At 40.7% G+C, this 16134-nt stretch overlaps 1 long non-coding RNA gene across 1 annotated transcript; it reads right to left on the bottom strand.

The window, feature by feature from the left end:
* Positions 1–1701: 1701 nt before the first annotated feature.
* Gm9750 lies at positions 1702–6174 on the bottom strand. The gene is made up of 3 exons (XR_001782693.1): positions 5444–6174; positions 4461–4569; positions 1702–1741 (listed from the first exon to the last, which is right to left on the bottom strand). It is a non-coding gene; the product is annotated as a predicted gene 9750 (long non-coding RNA).
* Positions 6175–16134: the final 9960 nt, after the last annotated feature.

Raw genomic sequence — 16134 nt, 5'->3', positions numbered from 1 at the left:
AAGTCCATAGCTTTTTGTGGTCTCACTGTGATCAGGAGGGGACAGAGTGCACCCCCTGCTCCCCAGGAATAACTTTCTCTGATGATTTAGAATTGTGGCCTCTATGTTCCTTCCAATGGGATAACCAGGGCAAAATGGGTAAGAAGTATTGGAAACAGGAGGTTCACAGGCTCCTGGCAAAGCCAGCAAATTTGGCAGAGAAATGCATTCTGCCAATACTTTGATCTTACAGAGGCTGTCTCAAGCTTTTTCCCCCATCTGTGGGATTTTAATTTACCAACATTTCCCATGGTATTCAACAAAGTTAAGGTCCATTTATTGTCTAGATGTTAATTTCAGCAAAGTCCTCAGCAGATTGACAATAGAGTCAGCCATGAAACCTTCTTTTGTAGGACCCCATTTGTTAGGATGCCACAAGAGTGTTATACCTAGGCTGAAACTCTAGAAGGAGGCACCTATCCCAACTACTGTTTACAACTGATCTTAGTTCAACAATGTACTCACAAAGCAACCTATCGCTGATGTTCTGTCCTTTCCCACTGTCCATGTATTCCCCCACAGAATGTCAGGTCAACTTCCTCTGTGGCCTTCTTAGAGTGTAAAGGATAATGAACATACCAATCTTTCTGATACTATAAATCTGTCTTCATAGCTCATCTGGTCCACACATCTCTTTACTTCCAGACTTGCTTCAACAGCCACTGGAGTTACATTATATATTTCAAGTTCTGTCTTCAGTTCTTTCTCACTCTTTAATAATAAGCTTATACTTTCACAAGCAACAGCTTCACAGACCTGACTGGCAGTAGCTGGGAAGTGTAAGAAGAAAGAAAAAGTTTACTTAATCAAAATTATTGTTTTGTTTTGTTTTGCCTTGTTTTGTTTTGTTCTGTTTTGTTTTGTTTTGAAGACATGGATTTTTCTATCTATCCCTGGCTGTCTTGGAACACCCTCTGTAGAGACCCTGGCCTGGAGCCTCAACTTTGCAAAAGTTCACCTGCCTCTGAATGCCAGTGCCAGCACCACCTGGATACTTTCCACTTATAATTTTATTTGCATCTTCCTTTCTGATTGGAGACTACAGACTGGACAGAGTATATAAGATATTGTGGCTTACTCTTGGAACTGCATGGATTCCTCAAAATCACACAGCAAAAGATTAAAGAAAGATTATTGTTTGTGGAGAGCCGTGAGCAATTGCCATCATGAGCCTCTGCTGTGCCTAACTGGTAAACAAGTAATGTGCGCAGGTGCAAGAGTAAATTCGTGCCAAGTCACTGCCCATCCCGGGACGTAGTAGTGGGGTGATGAGTGAGTAGCTAATCAGGAGCTGACACATCATATGGAGGGGTATATAAGCAGCATCATTTTCCTTGTTCGGGGTTCTTCTTTCGCCTATGCAATCAATGTTCTCCCAATAAACGTGTGCAGAAGGATCCTGTTGCAGCGTCGTTCTTCCTGACCAGTTGAGCGTGTGCAAGAAATGGTGCCAAAACCCGGGACAAGAAACATCTTCAGGCACGAGCGAAGACCCCCTGCTACAGGGAGGATTCAGAACTGCATCGCGGGGAAGGAGTGGTTGATAAAGGTTCCCATAAAACAGACTGTTAAGAAGGATCCCGCGAGGATTCTGAACTCTTCAGCTGGGGAACGGTGGTAATGAAGTGTTCCCGCAACACAGACTGTTGAGAAGGATTCAACTGCGTGGATTCAGAACTCTTCAGCTGGGGAACAGGAGTACCTGTAAGTAAAAGGAAATTAATGTGAGTCTCTGAGAGGTATGCTTTCCTATGCAGTAGGTCAGGTAATTGTCGTTGGGGTTGTGTTGCTTGCTTTCTTTCTTAGCCTTGATATGCTATTGCCTTAATTTTTCATCACCCTGGACACGAGTGTATCTGCTGAGGGTAGCTCGGCAGACACATAAGATCATAAAGCAAGTGTAGATAAACTTGTGGATCAACCTTGGGGCTAAGAACCTCACGTAGATAAGTGAGTACCTCAAGGATGCTTTATCCAGGACAAGAAATATGAGCTAGCTGTTAAGGAAGGGCAATGACTTTTGCAGGAGCACCAGGGAAGCATATCAGAAATGGAGAGAAATGAAAAAGAAGGCACACGTAGAAAAATAAGTAAAAAAAAAAAAAAGTTAGAGCTCTCCTAGGGACAGAATAAAAACGGGAGACGTCCTGCTCTGGCTCCTATGGAGATATTTTTAGCATTGGATAGGATATTTGTGTCCCTTTGAGACCCCAAGTTTTATTCCCTGTCTGTCTATTGTCTGTTTTTGGTGTATGATTATTGTTTTGTGTTTTATGTTGAAAAACTTTATCTGCTGGCTGTCCATCCTTTAACTTGTTTGAAAAGCAGCCTCCATTTGCACAGTAGAAAGTGATAAAAGCACTGTGGCTGGGAGTCAGGTACAGCTGAAAAAGCCCTGCTGAGGGCCGATTGCAAATGGAGCTCTTAAAGGGGCAGGCAGCCGCATATAGACGGACCTTCTGTTCAGGGATTTGGAGAGAGATTAGATTCTCCTTGCTGGGATGTCCTATTTTCACTGATCAAGCTGAATTTGCATGGGATAGAGATATGCTGCTTGATCAAGGTTGATTTGCACAACAACAGACAGGATATCCAGAGCAGGTATTTGAGCAGGTGAATCAGATTGCCATAAGGGTGTGGAAATCATTGGCCACCAGTGTTGACAGTGTTTTAGAACTCCAGAGAGACAATGAGGTACTGAATCAGGTGAGAGAGGAGCACTCTTAATTGGTTTGGGAGAGAGGGTCTGTTTGTGTTTCCTCAGGATCATCGACAACAGCTGCAGGTCCTGGAGAGGCTGACCAGAGCAATTCAGGGCAGGTGGAGCTGTGAGGACGTGGATGTTCCTGTGGCTGGAGGTGCTCCCGCTAGTGAAAACTGAAGAGCTCTGTGTTTCTGAAACCTATGCCGTTGACGAATTTGGGCGTTTCCTCAATTCTTTACATCTAACGCCAGATTTTAAGCCTTAATGGAACTCGAATAGCATCCATCATTGTTGGCAATTTTACCTCTGCTTTTTCTTACTTTAAGGAATGGGTGGAGGTAATTTTGTTTGCTGCTGCCATCTGCTGTGGGCTTGTGTCCATGCTCTGGTTGGTCTGCAAGCTCAGAACCCAAAACAGAACAATACCATGACAAGGTCGTTATCACTCAAGCACTTGCAGCCATTGAACAAGGGGCCTCCCCTGAAATTTGGCTATCTATGCTTAAGAATTAATTGACATCTGAGTTCTCTGCTCTTGCGCTCCTCGGTTCTGTGGAAAATGAGAGAGACTCAACAATTAAAGCTTGCCTTAGGCATACTCAGCTCTTGCACCCCTAGAGGCTAGACTCATTGCACAGGGACGAGTGAGTAGGTCATTGACTCTTATGGATTGTTGGGCTAAGCACCGCATAGGAGTCGCTCAGAGGTTTGGGCACTCCTAGAAGACAAGTCGATTTGCATGAGGGTTGAGTGTCCAAGTGTCCCTCCCCTAGGAAAAACGGCACGGGAGCAGGTCAGGGTTGCTCTGGGTAAAAGCCTGTGAGCCTAAGAGCTAATCCTGTACATGGCCCCTATTTCTGCACACTAGGGATTCGACCTCTATCTTCATCCATTAAAGAGTGGCTTGCGTTTTAATAAAATAAAATGGGGGAGATGTGGAGAGCCTTGAGCAATTGCCATCATGAGCCTCTGCTGTGCCTAACTGGTAAACAAGTAATGTGCGCAGGTGCAAGAGTAAATTCGTGCCAAGTCACTGCCCATCCCAGGGCGTAGTAGTGGGGTGATGAGTGAGTAGCTAATCAGGAGCTGACACGTCACATGGAGGGGTATATAAGCAGCATCATTTTCCTTGTTCGGGGTTCTTCTTTCGCCTATGCAATCAATGCTCTCCCAATAAACGTGTGCAGAAGGATCCTGTTGCAGCGTCGTTCTTCCTGGCCAGTTGAGCGCGCGCAAGAATTGTTGGCTCTGTAGGTTTCTGTATTTTAGTTAACATCTGTGACTTCCTAAGCATCTATGGCTTCCTGACATTCCCTTTTTTCAGCATTAAATATTTCAGGTTTGACTGAATCTTCAGTAGAATATTTATGAATCTTGAAATGTTGACAAAAAGATTTTGTGTGTAATCCAATTTAACATGAATAACAGAATTAGAATTTTACAAGAGACAGAAAAAGTGAAAAGTGAGGAGACTGCTTATGTCTAGAGGGGTGACATTTTGAAACTGACAGAATTAGGTCATGGCATCAAGCACGGTTTAAGGTAAAGAGCTAAAGTTACAAGAGTTGGCCATTTTTGATTCACACAAGAGTACATCTATGAGCCTGGGAAAAGCTTTGCTTTTTCATAATGATGTGCATATTCTGGGAAGGGAGAGTGGACAAACTGATATCTATCTAATGGATTGTAAAGATCTATGATAAATAATAATACTCACCTTCATAGCAGCAAACAGCCAGAATGATCAGAAGACACAGGATCAGTCTCATGGTGCTCACTTCACTTTTAGCCTTAGCAAATGGTGAGCAAATGAACTCTCCCTAAGCCTGTGGGGACCAGAGATATTTTTACATGGTGAAGCTTACAAGTCCTGCCCTCAGGCAAGTGGCTGCACACAAAGCCTGTGACTACAAACATTACAATATTGATAACAATTTTATAAGAGAAATTATTTGCTAATTCTGTCAACAAAACATTTGAAAAAGGAAAATTAAATAAGCATCCAGTCAACATGGATTAAATTATATTTCCTTTGTATTTTAATGGTTTGACTCATTTCCATGTATGGTTAATTCCTGGTTCTTTTTTTTCTGTAGATCATGATGTAGAAGCATAGATTTCAGTGAGATCCAATGGACCTGGTGCTAACTAGATGTTTTGACCTTAAATATACTACTTTTTCTTCCTTCCTTCTTTCCTTCCTTCCTTCCTTCCTTCCTTCCTTCCTTCTTCCCTTCCTTCCTTCCTTCCTTCCTTCCTTCCTACCATGTATATGTGTATGCTACAGTGTATAAGTGTAGGTCAGAGGACAATTGTGTGAGTTCTTTCCTTCTACAGTCTGTGCCTTAGGAATTGTGCTTAAATGGTTGGACTTGGCCACAAACATGTTTCTGGACCAACTAATGTCACGAGTCCTACTTATTTATCTTGAAAAAACTTTATGAGTCACTGCAAGGGCTAACAGTCTTGAAGATATTATGATAAGACTATTGCCTGATATGTATGCCATGTTCAGTTATTTCTTTGATGCTGGGGCAGGCATTTTCTCACTATTTTATGTTCTATCACTCAGCTAATCTTTTAGAGACTTTTAAAATACTTTTTTTATCATGAAAATGAGCACAGCACTAAGAAGGACTTCTTTGAGATGTCCCCTACTGTCTGGCATGTCAAATGTTCACCCTACTCATATGTCTGTACCTGAGATCTAGCAGAAGCCTGAGAACAAGACAGCCATCACTGTTATCTCACACCATGCTTCTCTCCAAAGACTCCAGTACATTGATAGAACCTGTGACTGAATCATCTTTCCAATGTGGTTTTAGAGCAGATGAGACAAAACCTTCCCCATACAGGTGAAGGAAGTTAGATGCCTGCAGTTTCTGAACTCCATTTTGAAATCTCCAGCAAGCTGATAATGCAAAGAGGAAAAATTTAGACTAGAAGCATGAGTGCTTTCTATGTCCCCTCATTGCCCCTTTAAACACTGTTTCATAAGCATGACTTTCCTTTACACAGTTACCATTAATCACTCTCCAGAGAATGGCTGCCACCAACTGTCCAGATTAAAAAAACATGAAGTCACCTGGTGATTGCTGATGGTAGCAGGCAAAAGACCACAGGAATCTGTCAGAAATCTTGGCTCAAATAAGCCTATAAACCTGGTAAAACTCTTAGATCTGAACAATCATAGACTTATAAAGCAACAGAATATAAAATTAACACATAAAAGTCAGTAGCATTCCTATAACCACAACATATTAAGAAAATATTAGAGAAACAATTCAACCTTCAGTATCTGTTTTAAAAACTTGTAAATTAAAACTGTCAGGCATATCTGTGCCAAGGAGCTGTCAGTGTGCTATAGCCCACCACACTCCAATCCCACCAGGGAAAGCTTGGCCCCCAGGAATGCTGACACATCCAGGCTCACAGGTAAGACCACCACTACTTCCCCAATAGCTGGCCCACTGAGATCTATGAGAAGCCCAGGGAATGCAGGAACCACCAGACAGCTGGGGACATGATCCCTTCAGTTTCCATCTGTGCTAGGGAATTGACCATGGAGTGCTGACAAACCCAAGCTCACAGACTTACAGGCTCTTAGAGACAGCTTAACCTTCAGGAGTTCTGAAACACCCAGGCTCACAGGCTTATAGGCTTACAGGCTCACTGGCTCACTGGCTCACTGGCTCACTGGCTCACAGGAATGACAGGTTCCAGTAAGAGACAGCAAGGCCAGGAAACACCAGAGATAACCAGATGGCAAAAGGCAAGCACAAATATAAGCAACAAAAACTAGTGATACTTGGTATCATCAGAACCCAGTTCACCCAATACAGCAAACCCTGGATACTCCAACACACCTGAAAAGCAAGATTCTGATCTCAAATTCCCATCACATGATGATAGAGGACATTAAGAAGGACATAAATAACTCCCTTAAAGAAATACAGGAGAACACAGGTAAACAGGTAGAATCCCTGAAAGACATAAATCCCTTAAAGAAATACAGGAAAACACAGCCAAAGAGGTAAAGGAATTGAACAAAACCATCCAGGATCAAAAAATAGAAATAGAATCAATAAAAAAATCACAAAGGGAGACAAATATTGAGATAGAAAATCTACGAAAAATATCAGGAGTCATAGATAAAAGCATCATCAACAGAATAAAAGAGATAAAAGGGAGAATTTCAGGTGCAGAAGATACCATAGAAAACATTGACACAACAGTCAAAGAAAATGAAAAATGCAAAAAGGTCCTAACCCAAAACATCCAGGAAATCCAAAACACAATGAAAAGACCAAACCTAAAAATAATAGGCACAGAAGAGAGTAAAGATTCCCAATCAAAGGGCCAGTAAACATCTAATAGATAGATAGATAGATAGATAGATAGATAGATAGATAGATAGATAGAAGAAAACTTCCCTAACCTAAAGAAAGAGTTGCCCATAAACAAACAATAAGCCTACAGAATGCCAAATAGATAGGACCACAAAAGCAATTCCTCCACTCACACAATAATCAAAACACCAAATGCACAGAACAAAGAAAGAACATTAAAAGCAGTAAGGGGAAAGATCAAGTAACATATAAAGGCAGACCTATCAGAATTACACCAGGCATCTCAACAGAGACTCAAAAGCCAGAAGATTGTGGGCAGATGTCATACAAACCCTAAGAGAACAAAAACGTCAACCCAGGCTACAATACCCAGCAAAACTCAAAATTACCATAGATGGAGAAACCAAGATATTCCATAACAAAACCAATTATAACAATATTTTCCCACAAATCTACCCCTAAGAAAGAATAAAATATGGAAAACTCCAACACAAGGAGGGAAGCTACACCCAAGAAAAAGCAAGAAATTAATATTCTTACAACAAACCCAAAAGAGCCACACAAACATAATTCCACCTAAACAGACATAGACTAAAAAACTGGATATGTAAACGGGACCCAGCAATTTACTGCATACAGAAAACAAACCTCAGAGACAAAGACTACCTCAGAGTAAAAGTTTGGAAAAAAGTTTTCCAAGCAAATGGTCCAAAGAAACAATCTGGAGTAGCCATTCTAATACAGAATAAAATCTACTTTCAACCAAAAATTATCAAGAAACATGAGGAAGGACACTTCATACTCATCAAAGGAAAAATCTACCATGATGAACTCTCAATTCGGAACATCAATGCTCAAATGCAAGGGCAACACACATTTGTAAAAGAAACATTACTAAATCTCAAAGAACACATTGAACCTCACACAATAATAGTGGGAGACTTCAACACCCCACTCTCATCAATGGACAAATCATAGAAACAGAAACTAAACAAAGACAGATAAAAACAGAGTTATGGACCAAATGGATTTAACAGATATATACAGAACATTTCATCCTAAAACAAAAGAATATACCTTTTTGTCAGCACCACATGGTACCTTCTCCAAAATTGATCATATAATTGGACATAAAATAAGCCTCAACAGATACAAGAAGATTGACATTATCCCATGCATCTATCAGATCACTAGGAAATAAGGCTGGCTTTCAAAAACAACAAAATCAACAGAAAACCCACATACACATGGAGGCTAAACAATGCTCTACTCAATAAATTGGTCAGGGAAGAAATAAAGAAAGAAAGTAAAGACTTTTTTAGAATTCAATGAAAATGAAGGCACAACATACCCAAACTTATGGGACACAATAAAAGCAGTGCAAAGAGGAAAACTCATAGCTCTGAGTGCCTTCATAAAGAAATTGGAGAGAGCATACACTAGCAGCTTAACAGCACATCTGAAAGTGCTACAACAAAAGGAAGCAAATACACCCAAGAGGAGTAGATGGCAGGAAATAATCAAACTAGGTCTGAATTCAACCAAGTCAAAACAAAGAGAACTATACAAGGAATCAACAAAACTAGGAGATGGTTTCTGGGGTGGTGGGCTGAACACAGACAGCCTGGTCTCCAGTTGAACATAAGTCTTGAACCCCAGCAGACCCTATGGGTGGTGATTTCCACCTACATGGGACAGAAGGTGTTCGATAATGTCTCCTGGACCCCTGGCTCCTGTAGAAATTACCACTCCCACAGCCCCCACAGGAGACATGTGTGACTATCTGTCACACAGACAATGTCCCAAGCCCCTGGCATTCTGGCTAGACTCCACCCCTGACAGTTACCTGACTTTAACCAGGTATGCTCCTCCCAACAGTTACCTGATAGTCCAGCCCACTATAAAAGGGGCTGCTTGGCCTCTCCTTGCTCTCTTTAAGTTCTCACCTTTCTAACTCTCTAGCCCTTCTTGTCTCTCTCCATTTCCCCCCCCTCTACACGTGGCCATGGCCAGCCTCTCTCCTTCTTTCTACCTTCTCTCTTTCCCCCTGCCTTTCTACAATAAAGCTCTAAAACCATAGACTGTCTCTGGCCATCAAGGCCCGCTGTGCTTGAACGATAGGATAGGCTTTCCCCTAACAAGCTGTGTCTAACCTCCTGCCAGAAGTCCTTCCTCTGTTCTAGCCATGGACTGGACCAAGGACTCTCGCCTGCATGGGAACTACCCAGCTTCCCCTCTCTCCCCCTGCCCTCTCATCCTGGGGCTGACCGAACCACCACATGGGCCCTGTTTTCAGCTCTTCTGCGGTGTCCAGTGTGAGATGCCCAAGACTGAGAACCTGGTGCCTAGGACTGCCCCTTGTCCACCACCTGCTGAGCTGGGGTTTAGTGGCTTCACACACACTTGGGGCCACGTGGAAAGCATGCAGCAGTCCTCCCATGACTGCCCGCCCAGAGCACCAGAACTCTGGCAAGAGGCGGGTTTTCTCCCACTCCCTTCTTTCTCCACACCCACTGCCCACACTGGTTCTTTGAAAAAAAATCAACAAGATAGATAAACCCTTATCCAGACTAACCAGAGGGGACAGAAACAATATCCAAATTAACAAAACTAGGAATGAAACAACAGAAACTGAGGAAATTCAAAAAATCATCAGATCCTACTATAAAAGTCTATATTCAACAAAACTGGAAAATATGAAGAAATGGATGATTTTCTAGACAGATACCAGGTACCCAAGTTAGATCAGGATAAGATAAATCATCTAAACAGTCCCATAATGCCTAAAGAAATAGAAGCAATCATTAAAAGTCCTCTAACCAAAACAGGCTCAGGACCAAATGCTTTTAGTGCAGAATTTTATTAGACCTTCAAAGAAGACCTAATTCTAATACTTTCAAACTATTTCCCAAAATAGAAGCAGAAGGAAAACTAAACAATTCTGTCTATGAAACCACAGCTAGACTGATACCTAAACCACACAAAGAACCAACAAAGGAAGAGAATTTCATATCGACTTCCCTTATGAATATTGATGCAAAAATACTCAGTAAAATTCTCTCATACCAAAATCAAGACCACATCAAAATGATTCTTCACCATGATCATGTAGGCTTCATCCCAGAGATGCAGGGATGATTCAATATAAGGAAATCCATCAATTTAATCCACTATACAAAAAAATTCAAAAAACATGATCATCTCCTTAGATACTGAAAAAGCCTTTGACAAAATACAACACACATTCATGTTAAAAGTCTTGCTCCAGGCGTGATGGTGCACACCTTTAATCCCAGCACTTGGGAGGCAGAGGCAGGTGGATTTCTGAGTTCGAGGCCAGCCTGGTCTACAAAGTGAGTTCCAGGACAGCCAGGGCTACACAGAGAAACCCTGTCCCAAAAAACCAAAAAACCAAAAAACCAAAAAACCAAAAAACCAAAAAACCAAAAAACCAAAAAAACCCAAAAAAACCCCAAAAAACAAAAAACCAAAAAACAAAAAAACCCAAAAAACAAAAAAACAAAAAAAAAGCAAAAACAAAAAACAAAAACAAAACAAAAGTCTTGAAAAGATCAGGAATTCAAGGCCAATACCTAAACATAATAAAAGCAATATATTGCAAACCAATAGCAACCTTAAACTAAATAAAGAGAAACTTGAAGCAATCTCACTAAAGTCAGGGACTAGACAAGGCTCCCACTCTTTCCTTACCTATTCAATATAGTACTCCAATTTCTATCCAGAACAGTTAGACAACAAAAGGAGAGGTCTGAAAGAAAGACAGGGGTGAAAATGGATAGGAGCCTGAGTAAAAGAAAGTCGAGGGACAGGCCCGAAGTGGAATCCAGCTGAAAGGGAGGTCCCAAGACTTTGAACATTTCTCTAGGTTCTTCTCAGCCATTCGAGATTCCTCTGTTGTAAGTTCTCAGTTTAGTTCTATACTCCATTTTTTGATTGGGTTGTTTGGTTTGGTTGGTGGTTAGCTTTTTAAGTTCTTTATATATTTTAGATATTAGCCCTTTACTGGATATGGGGTTAGTGATACTTTCTTCCCAATCTGAAGGTTGCTGATTTGTCTTATCGACTATGCCCTTTGCTTTACAGAAGCCTTGCAGTTTCATGAGGACACATTTATCAATTCTTGATCTTAGAGCATGAGCCATTGAAGTTCTGTTTAGGAAATTCCCCCCTGTGCCAGTGAGTTCGAGGCCCTTTCCCACTTTCTCTTCTATTAGATTCAGTGTATCTGGTTTTATGTTGAGGTCCTTGAATCACTTGGACTTGAGCTTTGTGCAAGGTGGTAAATATAAATTTATTTTCGTTTTTCTACATACAGACTACCAGTTAGACCAGCATGATATATTGAAGATCATTTCTTTTTTTCCATTGTATATTTTTGGTTTCTTTGTCAAATATCAAGTGTCCATAAGTGTGTGGTTTTATTTCTGAGTCTTCAGTTCTATTCCATTGATGAACATATCTGACTCTGTGCCAATACCATGCAGTTTTTATTCACTATTGCTCTGTAGTACAGCTTGAGGTCAGGGATGGTGATTCTCCCAGCCATTCTTTTATTGTTAAGAATTGTTTTCAATCTTTTGAGTTTTATGCCTTTCCAGATGATTTGAGAATTACTCTTTTCATTACTTTGAAGAATTGTGTTGGGATTGTGATGGGGATTTCAGTGCATCTGTAGATTGCCTTTGGTAGGATGGCCATTTTTACTATGTTAGTTCTGCCAATCCATGAGCATAGGAGATCTCTCCATTTTCTAAGATCTTCTTCAATTCCTTTCTTAAGAGATTTGAAGTTATTGTCATATAGGTCTTTAACTTGTTTGGTTAGGATTATCCAAGATATTTTATATTTATATGTGGCTATTGTGAGGGGGTTGTTTCCCTAATTTCCTTCTCATCATGTTTATCATTTGTATAAATGGAGGCTACTGATTTATTTGAGTTAATTTAATGTCTGGCCACTTTGCTGAAGTTGTTTATCATCTGGAGTTCTTTGGTAGAATTTTTGGGGTTTCTTATGTATATACTATTATATATCTGCAAATAGTGATACCTTTATTTCTTCATTGCCAATTTATATCCACTTGATCACTTTTTGTTGTCTCATTGTTCTAGCTAGAACTTCGAGTACTATATTGAATATATATGATGAGAGTGGTCACCCATTTCTTGTTCCCAATTTTAGTGAGATTGCCTCAAGTATGTCTCCAATTACTGTGATATTGGCTGCTGGTTTGCAGTGAATTGCTTTTATTATGTTTAGATATGGGCCTTGAATTTCTAATCTCTCCAATACTTTTAACATGAAGAAGTGTTGTATTTTGTCAAATGCTTTTTCAGCCTCTAAGGGATGATCATGTGATTTTTTTTTCTTTGAGTGTGTTTAGTGGATTGTTAGTGGATTTTCATATATTGAACCAAACTTGAATTTCTGAAGTGAAGCCTACTTGATCATGGTGAATGATGTTTTTTATGTGTTCTTAGATTCAGTTTGCAAGAATTTTATTGATTATGTTTGCATTGATATTCATAAGCAAGATCTGAAGTTCTCCTTTTTGGTTGGGTGTTCCTGTGATATAATATGGAGTCTTGCCAGCAAGGACACACACACAGGACACACACGGGTTCTTCTGCAGCATAGCTTTAATCCATCTCAAGAGAAAGATGATTAGCTTCTGGGGGAGGAGACCTAGAACACAGGAAACTCGGTCCTTAAATAGGCCACAAGAGGGGTTGGAGACGTAATTCACCCTGACTGGCTGCTCACTATTAGCCCAGATGACACCAGATGATGCCACGGGACAGGCAGGGCACAAGGAATGGAAAAATACCCCAGCACATACGCAGACTATTTGTTTACCAGTTAGAACACCGGATATCAGCACCATCTTGTAATGGCGATTGCAAGGGAGGCTCCTCACATCTCCCCCTTTTCTTTTACTTAAAAGGCAACAGGCCACCCAGTACTGAGAGTGGAGATAGAGGTCAAATCCCCAGTGTGCAAAAATAGAGGCATTACACAAAACCTTCTCCCAGGATCATCACCCGGAGGGGTCTTGGTCCGCTCCCGTGTCGTTTTTCCTGGGGGAAGGATACTTGGACACTCAACCTTCATACAAGATGACATGTCTCCCTAGAATAGGCTCATTTTATGCCAAAGAGCCTTTCTACTGCAGTGCTTAGCCGTGCAACTCTCTCGGGCTGCTGAAGCACACTCACTCTATCCTGTGCAATAAGACTAGCCTCGTGGGGTGCAAGAGCTGAGCGGCCAGCAACCTATTGCTTAAGTATAAATAACCATATATCAGGGGAGGTACCGTGTTCTAATGCTGCAAGTGCTTGGGCTATTACCATCCTGTCCCTTTTTGTTTGGGCTTTAAGTTTACAGACCATCCAGAGCAAAAGCAACGCTCCACCGCATAGGATCACGGCAAACAAGCCTACCCCCACCCACTCCTTAAAGTAGGAAAATGCAGAGGAAATCCAGGTGGAGAAGCCCTTCGTCAGCGAAAGTTCGAGATACGTAGAATTCACTTGTAGAATAGCAACTCTCAACTCTCAAAGTGTTTGTTCAAATTCCATGGTTCAATTCTGTAACATATAGCAAGACAAAGTTTTAGATAAATTTGCTGCTCTTGTAGAATTTTCAAACTGAACAGAAGTAACACAAAGACCAGGCATCTTCTATTCACAACCCTATTGAGCCAACTGCCAAAGAATATCCACTTGTTCTTGGACTAGGTCGTTGCGTTGATTTATCAACATCAGCCCTCCTTGTATCTGTGAGTTGGCTGTGGCCTGTTTATCTAAGGCCTTTGTGACTGTCATAGAAAGCTCGTTAATAGTTTGTATTGTTTGAACAGTAGTAGATAGAGCGAGTGCCGAGGCCGTGACAGAGGCTGCAACCACTGCTGTGGCCACCAGTCCAACTATGATAGCAGAAATACCAAAATCTCTTTTCCCTCGAAACAAAGTCAAGCTATTAGGGGCATCTACAGGAACAGGAACAAATCTAGGCATACGGGTAACCAAAGCAAAAGGATATTTCTTAGCATCCCAGCATAAGGCATAAAAACATTTTTCTTGTGAGCAATCTATCTCTATCTGATTCTGATTTAAGCTTTTGTTACTTACAACCCACAAAAATGGGGGCCATACACATACCGGGATGGCGGTAAAATTTACCTCTTTCTGTTTTTTATATCTAACATTGGAGGTGGTCCATTTAAAAGAATTTGGACTCTGCTTATCAGACCGACCGGTCTTCAAGGTACCTTTCCAATCAAAGGTCAATTCTCCTTTCTCACTAGAACCTCCTCCAATCATTGCCATGGGGGCGATATCAGTACAGCTTCCATTAACCCCACAGAGCAACCATTGATCAAAAGGGTTAGTATTAGTTCGGAGGGGGTCCATAGTACAAAAATCATATCTAGCAAAAGTATCATTATACTCTCTACTAATATATGGGGAAAAGGAAAAATATTTCTCTACTGCCCAAGTATATTTTTTAGCTTGGCAACCTGTCCAAGGTAACATTACATTTTCCATGGACCCTTCCTTGCAAAAGGGTGCCATTCTTGGTTGTGAAGGCGGCTTATTTCCAGGTTTTCGGCTAGGCCACCATCCTCTAATAACTATGGCATCAGCCTTTATATCAGTCGTTACGCCCCAAGAGCTCTTTCTTAACCAGGCTGCTGATTGATAATGCAAGGATATACATTGACTCTTATCTTGTAACGAGGAAATTAACATAAAGCACAGGCTTCACTGTAGGAAGAAGGTTCTATTTTCTAGTAAAGCCTGAATCTGTTCATCTAAGGGTAAATAAGCAAGTCCCAGTTCTTTATCTGTAGTGAAAAAGCGTGGAAATATTTGTGCATTATGCATAACTGGCATAGGAAGAGGGAAAGTTGACATAATTCCCCATCTTAACTCTCCAGATATACTAGGAACCAGAATGTCCAGCATGAGGAGTATGATCCATCGATATCTTGGGATCTTGTTCCTGTGACTCATTGTCCAAGAGCTGGATCCTTCGAGTGAGGTGCTCCGGAATCCAAAAGGGATTATCTTCCTCCTGTGGAAAAACACATATAGCTCCCCTGGATCTTATTAAAATAGGATCCGGGCCATATCATTTATTATCAAGGACATTTTTCCATTTGACCATTTCATTGCGTGATTGAGGCCATTGTCTGTGCCTTTCAGCTGGTGATCTCCCAGCATTATCCAATTATAAGAAATTAAAAGTAAATATTATAAGGGATAGAGTCATCTTTGGCGTCATAGCCTTTATCCCCCCTTTTTGTTTAATTAAATAGGACTTGAGAGTGTGATGGGCATGTTCTACAATGCCTTGTCCTTGAGGATTATAAGGAAGACCAGTCAGATGAGTCACATTCATCTGATGGCAAAACTGTCATGAAGGCTTTTGACTAACAAGAACATAACATTTGTTTCTAGGGTGGGTATTTAGCCCAGTCATATATACTATTTAGATTTACAAAATAAACAGCTAGGACTTATCTGTTTAGTCTTTCTTGCCAGTGGCTAACTTAAGCTTAGGAATTTTTTCTTTGAATAGGAGCCAGGTGATGATGCATGTGCTCTAATATGTTGTATATAAAAAGGGTGTTCACGCATCAAAATACAATCTTGTATTTTCATCAAAATTTTTGATACTGAACAGTTAGTCAATTTTAATATAACATGAACAGTGACTAATTACACTTTCAATGTTTCTCTTGAAGAGAGATTGTAACTAGAATGCTTGAAAAGTCATTATAATCACTTGTGTATAATTTATTTATTGATCAAAATTTAGAGAAAGTCTTTAAATTGTCTCTGCAAATAACTATCTTTTAAAACCCAAATAAATATAAGAATCCTGAGTTTGTATCTTTTCAGGAGCTATCTGTAATCTTTATTAGTTAAAGCTTTATGTAAACCTCTATAACACAAAAGCAAATCCTGGGGGTCTTTTCCAGGCAACTTAGGACAATTTCTTAACTGCCCAAAAACA

This window comes from Mus musculus, chromosome 19, assembly GCF_000001635.26.
Source record: "Mus musculus strain C57BL/6J chromosome 19, GRCm38.p6 C57BL/6J".
Taxonomy (NCBI): Eukaryota; Metazoa; Chordata; class Mammalia; order Rodentia; family Muridae; genus Mus; species Mus musculus.
Note: the sequence above shows the minus strand (reverse complement) of the source record. Positions and strands in the feature narration are given on the sequence as shown.